This window comes from Schistocerca nitens, chromosome 2 (genome assembly GCF_023898315.1).
Source record: "Schistocerca nitens isolate TAMUIC-IGC-003100 chromosome 2, iqSchNite1.1, whole genome shotgun sequence".
Classification (NCBI taxonomy): domain Eukaryota; kingdom Metazoa; phylum Arthropoda; class Insecta; order Orthoptera; family Acrididae; genus Schistocerca; species Schistocerca nitens.
The window spans coordinates 250,828,200-250,844,977 of NC_064615.1; the positions used below are offsets into that span (position 1 = coordinate 250,828,200).

The 16,778-nt window shown below is 41.4% G+C and overlaps 1 protein-coding gene across 2 annotated transcripts in view; it reads left to right on the plus strand.

Moving 5' to 3' along the window:
- LOC126235975 (probable multidrug resistance-associated protein lethal(2)03659) overlaps window positions 1-16,778 on the plus strand; it is a 301,252-nt gene that overhangs the window by 108,402 nt on the left and 176,072 nt on the right. The window lies entirely within an intron of this gene.

Below are 16,778 nucleotides of genomic sequence, written 5' to 3' on the forward strand. Positions count from 1 at the left end.
TTCTAACTGGGGTTCGACACTTCAGCGTATAAAGTCGTTCATTTATAACCAGTATTACGAAGACTGTTAAATCAACAGGTGTCGTCCCTTGGCAGCAGTAATCCAATAACCTAAAATAACGTTTGGCTCTGTTCATCTGCCCTAAACTGCATTTTCTCATCTCTTCGTATTACAAGACTTCCTGGCTGCGACAGTCCTTAGGTAGACCTACTCAGCTGTAGCCGTCGATGAATTGTGGAGAATGGGTTGGATCTCTGAAACATAGTTGCATGCAGGTCCTCAGATTATTTTTGTGGTATTTTATGGTTTTATAGACAAAATTAGCAAGTATTTTGGTTTTAAAATGGTGTATTGAAATGTCCATTGAAACTGAACTCGCCTTGTGTGTATTTTATCTCCAACTCGACGTCGTGCAGCTGAAACTTTCTGTACTAATCAGAATCACTATAAAGAGTAATATATACGTTAGTCCACCTAATTGTCAGATGAGCGCTCGGTTATTTCTTCGTTGAATACGGCTTTTGCTCTTACTATCCAGTTGTAATACGTAATATTCACAACTATAAGTTCCCTTCGTCTTTCTTAGAGAGGACGAAATAGGAGTCGCTAACATTACATTCAACAACAGACGTAATAAAAATCAGAGATAGTGCATTGATAATGTAGCTTTCCTTATGCAAGGAGTATCGCCTTTGGTTCCTGTACACAACACAGTATCTGACAGTTACATCCGTAATAAAATGTGGTATTACATCAAGTTAGTTTTCAACGATGATTGTTGATATAGATTATGACTTAAGTTAATTGGACAAGAGAAACTGTACGTAGAGACTTTATCGGCGGTTACCGAAGCAATTTTGTGGTTTTCCCCACGTATCAAGTAGCGAATCCACTTCAGCTGTTTGTTTCCGAAAGCACTAGACAGTTACAGTGAAAATGTTATCGCTAAAGCTCGACAGCCGTTAATGTGCAGTCTACCCAGCTAATCTGCAGAGCAACTGGTTTGCTCCTTAACGTGCTGAATCAAGAGTTTTCCTCATTTTACCAAGGTAATGTGCACATTAATGGCATCCGTTTCCCTCAAGTTCAAAATTTTGTCTTTCCCTTCCCCTCGCCCTCAATTTTTAGTGTGGTTTCGCCAACGTCTTGTCGTCGGCGATTGTTTTCATTTAACATAATTTGCGTCGGCCGCCAGTGCGTGAATTTGTCATAGTAGTGTTTTAATGACAAAACGAAAAAGTTTCCAGGGAGGAAGAATGATCTCGAGATTATCGAATATTTCAGACGTATAATATGTTGACTGTACAAGGCTGTGAAAAATTGAGCCGTTGTCGGATGCCACAGAAAGAGTGAAAAAGTTCGTCCATGCCGAAGAATTGACATATTGTGTTCTCATTTGTCAGTTTACACGGTGAAGGAGACAGAATGATCAAGCAATTAAATTTCTATAAAAACAAAACGTAAGCCCAAATAATTTTTGGATTTGTGTGAGCTTTGTCAACAAAACGCTGCGAAAAAGGGATTTTTGTAAGGCCAGTTATGTCGCATTTCAGTAGCAGATGACGAGTGGATCTCATAGATTACCAATATCAAACAGATGAACAGTTTGTTTCTTCTCGTTTACAAAACCCAGGTCACAAAATTTTATTGAAGCCGCCTACGTCTAAACGGGTGGATGAAGGTATCCTTCAACTTCCTTCATACTTAGCTCCACTTTGGCGCTCCAAGTATTTTGCATTTCGATAACGGACGCGAATTCTGTAATTATTATTAGAATGTGTAACAGTCGTGGCCAAAAATCAAAATGTTTAACGGTAAACCGACACACAGCCAAAGTCGAGAAAGGTTAGAACAAACGAATGAAGGCGTTGCAAACACGCTAACTACTTGGATGGCTGACAAACACAATAAAAAGTGGAATGAGGGCCCTAAGATTTGTAAAATACATGAAGAATTCTGTCATTGTGCAATTCCAAAAGTCCATACGGAGGCATGTTAGGTTGTCCCGAAAAAAGTGGGATTGTCTTCTTCTATTATACCACAAAACATACAACATTCGATAAACACTGAAGCATCTTTAAAAAATTACGTCAACAAAAGAATGTGATTATGGGACCACAGTGAAATCTTACGCAAGAAGACATAACCTTATCACATGTTTTTACATACTCACCTACAGAAATATCAGAATTCATTGGTATTAATCTTAAACTGACTTCTACACCATTGATTGAGGACACAGTTAGGAAAAACACTTGGTAACCCTGTAGTTCCAAGGAATCACCTCTGCGTGTTGAAGTCACCTATAAGTTATCCTCAATTTCAACAGAATTGTCTTCACAGTTTCGTGATGAAGCAAAGAAAAGTTTCGAAAAGCAAGCGAAGAAAATTTTAGCAGTTTCTAATGCAGTGCACCCAAAGTGTCGCTGTGAGAATTAAAATATCGGAAGTACGCAAAAACTGATGCCCCTCCATTTCAACTGTAGTTCATAGGAAAACAGTGGATGTCTTTTATAAACCTGGTACTGAAACTAGTATTTTAAAACAGTTCTACGCAAAACATGTATTCAGTATTTGCAAATATCGATTTCAATCGAAAGATGTCTCTGTGTAGAAACATCTTTACGTCACACAGTCCCTTGGTACTTGGCAGGGCTTCAGAAAACGTGACTGCAAGTCTAATGTTCAAGAAATAAGTGTGCTTGTAGCAAAAACCAATTACTATGCAATTCAAAGTGTCACCAATCATTAGATAGCGGTAATCCGTAAGCCTAATTTCATGTCTCGCAAATTCATTTCCTTAATTGTAATATGTTAAACCGCTTTGTTCTTTGTGTTGCAGTTTTCTAATTGATTGATTTATTGGCTCTACAACTAATTTGTTTGATCGTATTAATTCCTTTGCTAGCGAAAGCTTAATAACGTTTTGCCAGTTTTTCAGCGAAGAGAAACTTTGCTGCTGTTCCAGCAAAGATTTTGTTTTCACTCGGAGTGCTTCATAGCTAATGCACAGATTATATAGGTAATTTGCAAATCACCTAAATAATTCTAGGAACGAAACATTTTTCGGCACTTTAACGGATCACCGTAGGCAATCTGCAGATCACCCAGATTATCTGGAGAATAACTGATAACTGCACTTTAACGGTTTCAAATATTTTAAAGTAGTGTTGTGTAGGTTATTTGAAGTTCAATAGCAGAAGTGACAGATCGCTGGAAAAATCTTTCCGAGGTAGCTTAGTTAGTTATGTGTAAACCTAGTTATCATCGAATCCTAGCATGTGGTGATACCGGCTGCATTTCGGCATTAGATACCTGATTCTTCAACAAGTTAGTGGTAGATTAGATTTTGTCTTCAGATGTGTATTCAGATGTGTATTGGTGAAAGCAGCTGTCGTGATCTTGTTCAAGGAAATTCTCTGGCGGGCATTCAGGACAGTTCTGAGAAACCGTCTTCTTGTAAAGGGACAACTTCCGCAACGTTTGGTTTCGAATTGACCCTTCGACACATGTTGGACTGAAAAGTGAACAAGCCGCATGCCCATTCATCACTTGTCAGAACCTAGCTTTGCTGAGCTCCTGTAGGAGTGAAGGTTCGTTTTCGCTTCCATTAGTATATTACGCATCGATTTCCTATCGTCAAAGGAGTTTCCAAAATGAGATTTTAGGTAAAAAGTAATCTGTGTGGTGCGAAACTTTTTCCAGCAATTTGTTCGCTCCTCCTTGGTAGAGCTTCGTTGGTACGAAAGAGCCTGTAACAAGCTTTTTAATGTCCCGCCTGTCAATATCACGGTCATAATTAATGAATTTTTTTGGTAACTCCAGTTTGGAAGTAATGATTAGAAAAAGGGCGAGGCGTCTTGGGGAACCTTGACTGCATGAATTGATGTAACATGGTCAAACATTCACTTGTCAAACTTACACTTGGCCAATAACAATCTTGCAGTTAATAATGCGGGCTCTGTTGTCATGGTCTCCCTTGAGTTGCCTAAAACAAGGAAAACAAAATTTCGCTAGAAAGGATCTTAAGGTGTAAGGCCCCGCCGCAGACAAATGCGCGTATTGGGCAAAAAAGACAGCCATTCTAGGCCCGTTAAAAGGAGTCGTGCCGGTTTTCAAGCGATTTTGAGGATTTTGAGATCATATAGACTCTACAACGTTAGGCAGCTAAGGCAGCCCAACCAAAATATAGCCAGAACGAATAAATATGTCGAGGTGTGACTGACTTCCAACGGCGAATGGTGAGGTTTCTATATCGTGCGCAAGCAACTTCCAACGATTATGATTGTCGAATTAAGTCTCTTATGTAGCGATATACTGAATGGAGTTGTAAAGAGCGTTAGAAGACTTCGCACTGACGAGTGGAACTCGATCAAACAGTAAAAATTCCTTCACCAAAGACGACGAAGTACCAGAATTTGAACCAAGAGCTGGCAATATGAGTAACGTAGCAGATACTCTCGCTGTAGCAAAGCGACTTAAATCACTTAATAAAGGCAAGGTCTCCGGTACTGACTGTATAGCTAGTCAGGTTCCTCTGAGTATGCTGATGAACAGCAATCTCATAAAACTGATCGCGCGTTGAAAGATCCGTACTCGAAGACTAGAAAGTTGCACAAGTCACACCAATACCCAAGAAAGGAAATACGAGTAATGCCCTAAATTACAGACCCATATCACTAACGTAGATTGCAGTGCGATTTTGACTATTGACTAACAGCCAACACGGATTCAGGAAATAGCGTTCTTGTGAAACACAACAAACTAATCACGAAATAATGAATGCTATTGACAGGGGATGTAGAATTGATGACAAATTTTTAGATTTTCATAAGGTTTTCAACACCTTCCTCACAAGCGACTTCTAATGAAATTGCGTGCCCATGGACTAACGTAAACAGCAGTAGCATCTACTGTTGCCCAAGGAAGTGTTATAGGCCCTCTGCTGTTCTGATCCACACACTTGTAAACGATTTAGGAGACACTTTCAGATTACTTGCACGTGATGTTATTTACCGTTTTATAAAGTCATGAGATCAAAACAAATTGCAAAACGATTTAGGTAAGATGTGTATGGCGTGAAAAGTTGAAACTGACTGTAAATAATGAAAAGTGTGAAGTTGTCCATATGAGTACGAAAAGGAATCCTCCAAATTTCAGCTACACGATAAATCAAACAAATCTAAAGACGGTAAATTCAATTAAATACTTCAGGGTCATAATTACGAATAGCTAAAATTGGAACGATCACATAATGTTGTGGGTAAAACAAATCCAAGGCTTAAGATTTATTGGCAGAACACTGAGAATATACACCAGGTTTACTAGACTGGCTACACTACGCTCGTACGTCCTTCTCTGGAGGATTCAGATACGGCATGGGATCCGCAGGTAGGATCGGCGGAGGATTTCGAAAAAGTTCAAAGAATGGTAACCTTTTTGTAATATCGCAAAATCAGGGGAAAGCGCCACTGATATGATACGTGAATGGGTTTGGCAATCTTGTCCGTTTCTTACGCGCACTATTAGTATGGAACGGTAGAGGAATAGCTTTAAGGTGATGCGATGAACCCTCTGCCATTTATTTCACCGTGGATTGCAGAGTAACTATGTAAATGTAAATAGCAGCGCCATAAACCATGTCGTAACAAATGCATGCGAACACGTAACTCAGTTATGGTTCGTTAATTTATTACTACTATTATTATTACTACCGTGTTCTCTTTTTTAGCTTTGGCGGACACAATAAAGCAATTTTCGGACAGACCATGGACGTAGTTACACCCGGACTTAACAAAAGAAATAAACCTGTTCCACGAGATTCCATATCTTCGACGTCATCGGTGTTTCCTTGTAGACCTCTTGTTTTCCCTATAGCTAAATCTCCTGAGATATCGTAATCACGCAGGCCATTTTGTTTCCATCGCGACCTATCGAGCGATCTGCAAATGTTCCGTTCCAGAGATTCATCATGTTGGTTCCACATGGATCGCCTCCAGTGGGAAGTCTTCAAATAACTGTGTGGGCTGTTTAATAAAAACGGCGCAAATCTCGAAAAGTACGCACGACACGTTGACAAAGATAGTTTTTATCCATTTCTCTCAGCCTGCATGGATTTTAAACTGATCAGTAGGGCATGCGTATGGCTTCTGAACGGTACCTCGTCCGTCAACAAAATCTGACACAGAAACGCCACATAATTTTGCAATTCCCTCCCTCCCTCCCTCCCTCCCTCCCTCCCTCCCTCCCTCCCTCCCTCCCTCCCTCCCTCCCTCCCTCCCTCCGTGTGTGTGTGTGTGTGTGTGTGTGTGTGTGTGTGTGTGTGTGTGTGTGTGTGTTTTCTTACAGTTATGTATAGAAAGTTGTTCTTTTCCCTCTTATATTGTGAATTTTGTTTTGTGTACGGTATATTTGTCTTCGTATAGTTGCTGTAATTTTTTAGGTTTATCTACGATGCATATAACATCATTCACGTACCTGTGCTAGTAGATGATATAGCTTTCCTTTGTTACCGTTTAATTTTTCTGTATGATTCGTGAACACACTAGACATATTTTTTCTCAAATATGTGAACCCATGTGTAAACGTTTCTCATAAAAACAAATCCAATTGTAAATATCTTAAATTACAGGCCACTGATGCCTTACCTCAGCAAAACGAAATGTCCTATGAGAAAAGCAAGCATTTTCTTGTTGTAACAATGGAACAAAATACTCTCAGGAATTGTGAAGCAATTATGGATAATATGGCCACACAAATGAAGAATTTGATGCCATATCAAGCATTCCCAATTGCCCTGTATTACCAGTTTGGTTACTAATTGTAATCTGTATGGAACTGTTGAAACGATCACATTTAATGATGAGGGGAAAACGTAAGAATATTACGCCAAAGTACATAAATGTTAAGATCATAAACGGTTCGAAAGCAGCAAAAATCGCCACACAGGGTACTAAAAATGAGTGGTTGAATCATGAAATTAAGTTATTACATATGAAGAACACACACTACACCAAGAATGACACGAATTTCACCTTCAGAAAGCACAAAAGCTATTATCGCTTCCATCGTGAAAAAAGTCGAATACTCCACAGGTAATAAACAAAATGCGCTAAAGCATAAGAAAATTACAAATCTCAACTCGCACCACACAAAACCCTATAACAAGAAACAAATTCACACCCACAATTTCTGTCGAAGAGTGACCGATCTTACAGATGCAACACTAAATGAAAACGAACAGCAGCTCTTAAAGGTCTAAAACACAATGTTGATTTGACAGCAAGTGAACAAGGAATAGATGATCTCATTGCAGAATCAGAATATATTCTCACTACAGGAGGAAAAAGGTCATATACGGGACTAGCTGGGGAATTAATAAAAGAAGAAATTAAAACAGAGCAACACATTAAAGAAAGCAAATTTAAAAATAAGTGATGAAACAAAACTTACAAAGTTAAACTGCAAGCAGAAAACTATTTCGCAAAAGGAAATAGTGTTCCCCTCATGAAAACAAAAAGAATATGTAGGAAAAACAGAACAGCTCATCTGCGCAAACATGAACTTAAAATCGTACCCAACTAACAGTCCTAACATCTTAAAAACATTCAAAAACAGTATACATTTACAGAGACAGACTTGTACAGAAAATCAGTGTCTTCCACAACACGTTGAGCAAAAGTCAGTAAAGAAAATTTTCCAGTCTGTGCATAGTAAATTCTAGAGCAGCTCCCCACATACCTACAAGGAAAACAAATGGCATCACAGCTCACCCAGTGCTATAAACTTTAAAATTTTAGAACAATAAAAAATAACTGTTACTGGAACACACAAGACATCAAAACCCCTGGCAAGCAACACTGCTCTCATTTGATGTAGAAAATATGTACAATTGCATCCCCATTAAAGAAACCATAAAAATAATTAAGAAAACCTGAAAATGCAGCAACCTCATAAAACACAAACGAAACAATAAAATGGTTACAGTTAATAACAACAAAACTAGAGTTCAGTCAAGAATACTACACACAGGCAGGAACCCATGGGTTCACCTATTTCAGGAATATCAGCCAACATTTTCATGAGTCACATAGAAAAATTAATATTTGACTCCTAACAAAAAATCTGCATATAGTGGTACAGGTACATGGGTGACGTAATATGCATGATAAACGAATCTAAATAATAGAATACACCAACTACACAAAGATATAAATACTGTACACAAAAATCAAAAAGTTCACAATAGAAGAAAAACAAGAAAATACATTAAACTTTCTGGACATGGCCATAATAAGACAATCGCAAACACGCATTTGACACATACAGAAAATCCACAGGAAGTGACAGTATCTTAAATGCAAACTCAAACCACTTGCAGAATCAGAAACAGGCTGCAGTGAGATACATTTTAAACAGACTGAACACTGATTCCGAAAAAGAGCTGGCCATTATAAAAGAAATAGCATTAAAATCGACTAACTTAAGGACAAACTAAACAGAAAAATACACACAAATGATTAGCGTCCCTTCGGTACGATGCGAATTTACAGACGCACGCTACTGAGGGTTTACGCACACACATCAGCGACGTGTGAAACTTCATTATATTTGGTGCACAGCTTTATGGAGGAGTCGGCACGTATTAGGTGAGACTCTTGCTCCACTTGGCTACTAAGTTCTCCAACCACTTGTAGTCACAAGTGGCTGCATCTACTATCAGAGATTTCTTTGGTTTTTTCTCTGGAGGTACGCTCAAAGTCAAGTGCTAACCTTGACTGGTGAACGCACGTGCTATCACTAGCCACTGAACTTGTATCTCACTCATGCGCAGATCTGATCATCTGCATCTCTAGGGTACACGTTATGCTGACGGAAGTTGGCTCCTTAAATTCACATCTTGAAACAGGCGCACCAGTAATCATGTCACTACACTCAGTCGTACAGCATAATTGTATTAAACAAGAAAAATCTTACTAGTAAAATTTTGATTTTAAAGTAAATGTGGGGCTTAAGTTCGAGAGAGCAGTTTTTGAGCTGATGCCGCATTAGAAGCGGAAATCATGGCGGCATTCCTGAAAAATACACTCCCAGATTGCCTTCACTGTTAAAGCGCCGCTTCCGTGACTGGGACGTACGCCGGCCGCGAATGAAATTCTCCCGGCGTATTAACGACAGGAGTCGGTGTGCTGGCAAGTCTGAGGGTGGTTCTTTGTCAGTTTCGCACATCACTTGGCTGGTACCCAAATTCAGTCTCAGTTAAGATACGCAACATTTAGAAAACATTCGCCCTGTGTGGCTGAAAAGTTTCAGCTATAAGACTTCGAGACGAAGGTGAAGATGGATAAAAGCCTTGAATGTATCATCCTAAATTTACAATCACATGGTTTGGACATGGGCACGGATAGCAGACGCTATTACGATGTAGACTTCGAAACAAGGTAAAGAAATAACCTTTTTTGTTTTAAAGACTCACGGTTTAAAAATGTTTTTGTCAACATATCAGTTGCATACGTAGTACACAAGGGCGTCCTAGGTTTTATTGCTTAGGAATATGTAGCCTATGAAGTATTCAGACTATGTTAAACACATTGCCCAAGGAGAAGTTAAGCTTTCTCCCAGCGTTTTGTATGCTCTAATTACTCCCGAGAATTATGCCGGATAAATTCGTAAAAACCTGCTATATTTCGACAAATAAATCCGTCATTTTGAAGGCACGAACTGGTAAATGCCTTGAAATGAAAGGAGGGGTACCCATCGAGATATCGGTTTTCGGCCAGCTTTTTGTCGAATTAATCACAGAAGATGGTGGTTTGCTTGTTCAGTGGATCATAAATACGTTCTCCCACTGTAAAGTCGAACGAATTAGTTTAAACTTACAATATCCGAAAAAATGACACTGATAATTTTTATACTATAGTCTTTTGCACTAGTCCTTGCTGCCGATAATAGCTTTTTACGCATAATCATTTACATTGAACTACAGTGAAACTCAGACGTGCATTACGCACATACAAAAATTATGGAGTAGAAGCAGTTGTCCAAGAAATGTAATGATTTCTGTTAGAGTTTGAAGTTTATTTTGTTATGAATTACATTTTTACAAATAACATAGTCCAAATACCAATAAATAGCAATTATTGCAACCATTTTTGATATTGTCCCTAGATAATCGTTTTGAGAAAAATTGCACATAGCTGCGTCAGTTGTTTCGACGTCACGCAGGCTATTGCTGTGGAGCAATCACACCCAAGATGTGAAGTAAGATTTTTTTTTTTTTCTGCAGGCGACTGATCGAAGTCGGTTTTCCCTGGTAGATTTGAACGTATAATACGATGTACCGAAGAAAAATGAACCTGATTGTTGCCTGTAGCAACACACTTCGGCAACACGGACGGTCTCTGCCGCTTTGCATGCGCGGACCTCATCCCCTCAAGGTTTCGCTATCGCCCCACCTCCATGAGCGGAAGCGCCATTCTAAGTGACGCGGGCTGTAACTGCACATCACCTGCAACGCCTTTCCTAGGCTCGTAACCATATCGAAAGGACCTTAGACGACTGGTCAGATGAGTCTAGATTCCAGTTCGTAAGAGCTGATGGTAGGGTAAGATTGTGGCGCAGACCCCACGAAGCCATTGACCCAAGTTGTCAACAAGGCATTGTGCAAGCTGGTGGTGTCTCCTTAATGGTGTGAGCTGTATTCAAATGGAATGGACGGGGTCCTCCAATTCAATCCATCACTAACTGGAAATGTTTATCTTCGGCTACTTTGAAACCATTTTCAGCCTTTCGTGAACTTCTTGTTCCCAGGCGCCGATGGAATTTTTATGAATGACAATGCGCGATGTCACCGAGCCACAGTTCACCGTGAGTCAGTCGTGCTTGGGTAGCTCAGTTGGTAGAGCACTTGCCTGCGAAAGGCAAAGATCCCGAGTTCGAGTCTCGGTCCGGCACACAGTTTTAATCTGCCAGGAAGTTTCATTTATGGGACGTAATCGAGAAGTGCACAAAACCCTCCACCGGCAACACTCAGCAATTCTGCACAGCTATAGTATGTTTGCAGGAGACTTCTAACTACTTGTTGAGTCCATGCTACATAGAACTGGTGCACTGTACTGGGCAAAAACACGTCCGACAGGACATTAGGAGGTATCCCATGGCTTTTGTCTCCTCTGTGTAATACCAACTCTGTAAGATGATAATGACAATAGAAATTAATGGTTTAATGTACTTCCCTTAAGTCATTTGAAATTATTCAACTTCTTCAAAAGATATTGTTTAACATTTTATGTTCATTAGCTATATATAGTTACTTACGATTAGATATTTCAGGTCATTGGCTTTATTTGAAAGTTGTTATAATTTTTACAACAAATATAAGACGATACCCAAATGTAGGATCGAACCTGGATGGCGCAAGTGGCAAGAGTCTCTGCCAGAGGTGCAGCCATTTTGTGTAAATGGACCGGTATATGAGCTGTGCGTAAAACTTTACAGCCCTTTTCACGGAATTTTCTGGCTAGTACGCTGTATAACTTACGTGGATGGACACCCTTGAGCTGTACTAACAGCCTGCGACGTCTCAACCCGAACTGAATTTCAGAGTCAGTAAGGTCCCTTTGTTAGAACAAATTATTAAGAAAAAAAATTTCTAGAAGTATGGAGAAAATTTCTTCCATATTCGTGGGATCGTAATGCATATACCTGGTGGTTTCCTTAACGCCGCACAGTCACTACCATCTTGTGTTCCAAGGTTAGATAGGAGCATGCGAAGGCACTGCCAAAGCTGTGAAAGATAGTGCATTTTCAGGACTGTCTGAATCGTGCTAAAGGATTGCTTGTCATGTCGAAGTAACGGGAGATCGTGCGTACAGAGTGGACAAAAGTTGTGGGAGAGGTTGTGCAGTTTGCACATCCGCCCCGTAGTTTTCCAGAACGCTGGTTCAATTATCGAGTAACGGAGCGTTACTCGTTAGGAAAACTGACAAATAAGTATTCAAAATAAGGTGCTGCAGCAAGTAGTGCCCGTAAATCAAAGCGCACGTACGGACATACATTTCGCAACAGCAGTCATCTTAATTGGAAGAAGTAAACCATTTTCAATAGAAACCTAGGACAAACTTTGTTGCTAGAGAGTTCTGGTCAAAGTTCTCGACAAAGAAGTTGAGAAGGTGGTGTAAGACCGTGTGCAAACAGATTCATTATTAGGTATTCGCCAACTAGCGTGTGAAATGCACACTTGCAAGAAGACGCTGCGGGGAATACTGGTGAAGTGCAATTGCTCTTCATCAAAAACATGTGAAAACAATGACATCAAACTATTTTAAACCCAAAGTTAAATTCGGTCAGCTGCGTAGTGGTGAGAGTGCGACATCATTTTATGCGCTGTTGTAATGCATGTTTGGTGACGGGCGGTCATCACTGTGGACATAGCTATGGGTTTAGATTGTTACCACAACGCATAAGTTCCAGAACGAATGTTTCACTCTGCAGCGTGGGGTACGCTGTATGAATAGTTCTGGCAGATTGGAACTGTGTGCCGGACAGAGACTCTACCCCGAAACCTTTTCCTGCCAGCTGAGCTTCCTAGGTTCCTGGGTTAGACTCATGACCTGTCCTGACAGCTTCAGTTCCTCCAGCACCTCTTCTCTTACCTTCCAAACGTGAAGTTCTCAAGCGTAACTTGCAGCCCTGGAAGAAAGGATATTGCGGAGACATGGCTGAGACAGCCTGTGGCAAAGGTGCTGGGTTAGTCCCAGTCTGACAGTTCTAATCTGCGAGGACGTTTCAAAGTGAAAGTTCGTTCTTAATAAACTAAATATTTATTTCCAACCACTGTTTCTGTATGACAAGTAGTTCAGAATCCTCTGCCATCGGTGTAATGGAGACCTTAATGTGTCGGAACAGCCTGTCCACATCAGCTCGGTTTGCGGACGACACTCAAAGCTTACGGAATCGCTGGACGCATTTCCACATTCGTCGAGAATAACTTCACTGATTCCGCAAGGAGCCTGACAGGATACAAGTAGCCGGGATAAAATACAGGGAGCGAAATGTTGTTTAGAAGTGCAACGGAAACCTGACTGCAGCCAGACACACGAAAGGGAAGCTATAATTGAGAAGGGAGTGAGACTTTCCCAGGCGTTATTCAGTCTGTGTGTTGAGCAAGCAGAAAAGGAGACAAGAAATTTGGGAGGGATTTACGGGTAAAGGAGAAGAAATAAGTTTGAGGTTTTTCTGGTGACATTGTCATTACGTCAGATGACAAACTTGGAAGGTCGACTGAGCAGAATGTATAGCGTCCTGAAAAGGTATACGATTAACATGAACACAAGTAAAATAAGGTTAGTGGAGCGTAATCAAAGTAAATTAAGGAATGCCAAAAGATACGAAATGACGCAACTACTGTAGTAATTTGCTGTTCGAGCTGCAAAATGGCGAAGAGTAGTACGGATTGCCAATAGCGAGAGAGGCGTTAAAGAAAACGAACTACACTACTGGAAAAAAATTAATACAGCCTTTGTATAGGTTTCCAATCCACTCAAGAGTTACTGTTCTAACAGTGTGTATGGAGTACCTGAAATGATTACATTTACAGATAAATAGCATAAAAAGCAGTTTTGTGGTCCCTGGTATCGACAGATGTTGAAACACCCGTATTAGTACGTGATGTAGCTCCCACGGGCGGCAATGCAGGCGCTGCCTCTCGCATCCAGTCGATCGCACAGATGGCGAATACCTTCCTGGGGTACGTTATGCCACGCCTGTTCGACCTGTTCACGTAGTTCTGAAAGAGATGATGGTTGACGGATCGCACGAGTCACTTCTCGTCCCATCATATACCACACCTGCTCGGTTGTAGACAAGTCCAGAGACCGTGCTGGTCAGGGAAGTTGCTGCATGTTGCAGAACACATAGTTTCACGGGCAGTGTGTGGGAAAGCATTGTCCTGTTGGAACAAGACATCACCTTTCCTTTGAAAGGACGGCAGTAGAACGGGTCTAAGAACATTCTAGACGTACGGCGCTCTGGTTAGCGTCTCTTCCAGAAACATCAATCATGTAAGAGCTGGAGCTTATAGCACCAGAGGCCGTAAGTCCTGGGGTGGAGCCAGTGTCCTGGACGACTGCACTCTAGAGACAGCGCTCACAAACTCCACAGCGTACGCTCAAATGACCGTCAATTGAATGCAGGCGGAATTTTTCATCGCTGAAGACCACGGCGCACCTGTCCATCTTCCAAGTGATACTGTGACAGCACCAGTCGGGCAGTTCATGTCAGTACTGTGGCGTGAGAAGGGCTAGAGGTGTGCGTGGCCGCATTCCCATTGCTAATAACCAGTTCGCAACAGTTAGTGTTGACACGTCCGGGCCCACAAGCCCTCTCATCTGTGCTGTGGTAGCTGTACGATCTGCCACTGCCGCCCTTATGATTCTGACGGGCGTCGGTGCTGCGTGGACGTCCAGAACCTCATCTACGGGGGTGAGAATTTTCGTGTGACCACTGATACCAGCCTCGTTGCACGACTCTCACAGAAAGGCCAATTTGTATGGCAATTCTCCGAAAGAATCAACCAGCCACTCGGAGGGCCACAGTTTGACCCCCTTTCAAACTTGCTCAGTTGGCTGTAGGAAAAACTACTGCATGTCCGTGGCATATTTGCCTGCTTGCTTCATACTTTTGCACGACACTGAGCCTTCTGGCTGTGAGCATCTCCTGTTAATGGGTAGACGTAGACGGCCCTCTGGTAACTGTGCCACTACTGTTAGCTGATTACGATACAACCATTATCAGCACATCTACTGTCCCGCAGCTGACTTGTACCATCATCGAATCATAATAGTTCGCCTTTCAAGATGTACAATTTTTTTCCGGCAGTGCATTTTTACGTGCTTTTGAAATGTGGTACTACTCAATGCTGAAGATTAGACAGATCGATCGGATAAGTATTGAATACGTACTGAGACGAATCAGGGAGAAATATTTGAAAACTTGAGGTGTCAATCAACAATTAGGTAGTGAAAGTACGAAGTTTGTTTGAAAAGGGGGCAGGGTGTGAAATTCTAGAGGGAGACAAATGATAGACTAAAATACGCAATTTCAAATGAATGTTGGTTGCAGTAGTTATGCAGAGATGAAGGGGCTTACACAGGATAGACTAGATTGGAGGGCGGCTGCATACAAGTCTTCTGACTGAAGGCAAATGCACAACGTTGCAAATATCCAGTCGTGCGAGCACACGTTGAACGGTCAGTCCACACATCTGAATGCGCTGTCTAAATTTAAAGCTTAAAAGTAACGGCAAGAAGAGGCCGACGGCGTCTTAATGCTTGTCTTTATCCTGTACGGACTTACACCGCCTTTCTACCGAATTTGTGGAACACTATTGCCGTAAGAGATGAACGTAAGCCATTGGTGTGATATCCACAGTCGCTTTCGATAGATTCCGTGATGTGACATCATGCAAGTGTGTCGTATATATGCGCGAGTCCATTTTTCTGCTGCTATCACCAGCCGATTACACACTATCTCTGCGCCTGGCACGTGCGTAGCGCAATACAATCTGTGCACCGGCTATCGGAGTACAGGAGACAGGCGATTCCCGGTCTGTTCTTCTGAGAAGAGGTCTGAATCATCAGGATAGGAAACACTCACAACATGATGCAAGGTCCTCAGTAGTCGTCGTCGAAAAGCGACAGTGTGTGCTGGAGCGGGCAGGTACAGAAACGGAATCCCATTCGCCAGCTGTTGTCTGGTTTCGTGTTGTCTGCTCAAGTAAGCGAATAATGCGAAAGAATCTTGCTGTAATCCTCATACTTCGTGTAACGAAAGACCATTCCTGGATTTAGGCAAGGCCTACCAAGAACAAGGCGACAAGTGTTGGGAAAGCCTGCAGGAAAAAGTAGAGCTGCGAAGCAAACCAAATTTAGCTCCCCGGTACGACGTAGTCGTGTTGCTGATTTTACACATGCTGTGAACCATTCGTTTTACCTTGTTTCTGAAGTGTGAATTCTTTGTAAGTTGTCATATGCTTTTCCACACGTAACTATCATCTCGTATCACATTTGATTGCTCTATTTACCTCATGAAACCTTCGCTGTGACATAAACAGCAGTGATTTCATTTCTGATTTAAAATATCTTCAGATTTGTATTTCTCTTCAAGATTTTAGAATACTGGACGTTTCGAGCCCTCTCCTGGTATCTTCAGAACTGTTGCGTTGCTCCCGACTGGCTGAACATTGTCGAAAAACAGGCGTCGGCACTGAATCAGTGCTGGCAGCAGCAGAATAATGCAAAAAAAAGAGGAACATTTTCTTCCTCTGTAAGGTCAACGTGTAAGAAAAATCTTTGGAAGACTGGAGTAAGGACTACGTATTCAAGTCAACACGAAAGAAACAACAGTCATGACTCACCCCTTCTATAGTCTGCGAAGCAACCTGTAGTAGTAAGTACGAGGGACGTTCAAAAAGTAATGCGTCACATACTTTTCTCGGCCACTTTCGGTTGAAAAAATGCAGAATTTGTTGAGACATTGTCAAATACTTAAAGTTGAGCCCCTGTAGTTCCATGAAGTCCCGATACGTGGCAGCGCTATACGTAGCCCTCAAAATGGTGTCTGTAACGGAGGTGCGTTCCAAGCAGAGCTGTCATCGAGGTTCTTTTAGCAAAAAACGAGAGCATCACGGATGTTGACTGGCGCTTGCAGGATGTCTACACGGAGACCTGGCAATGAACAAAAGCACGGTGAATCGTTGGGAGACGCGTCTGTCTTCATCG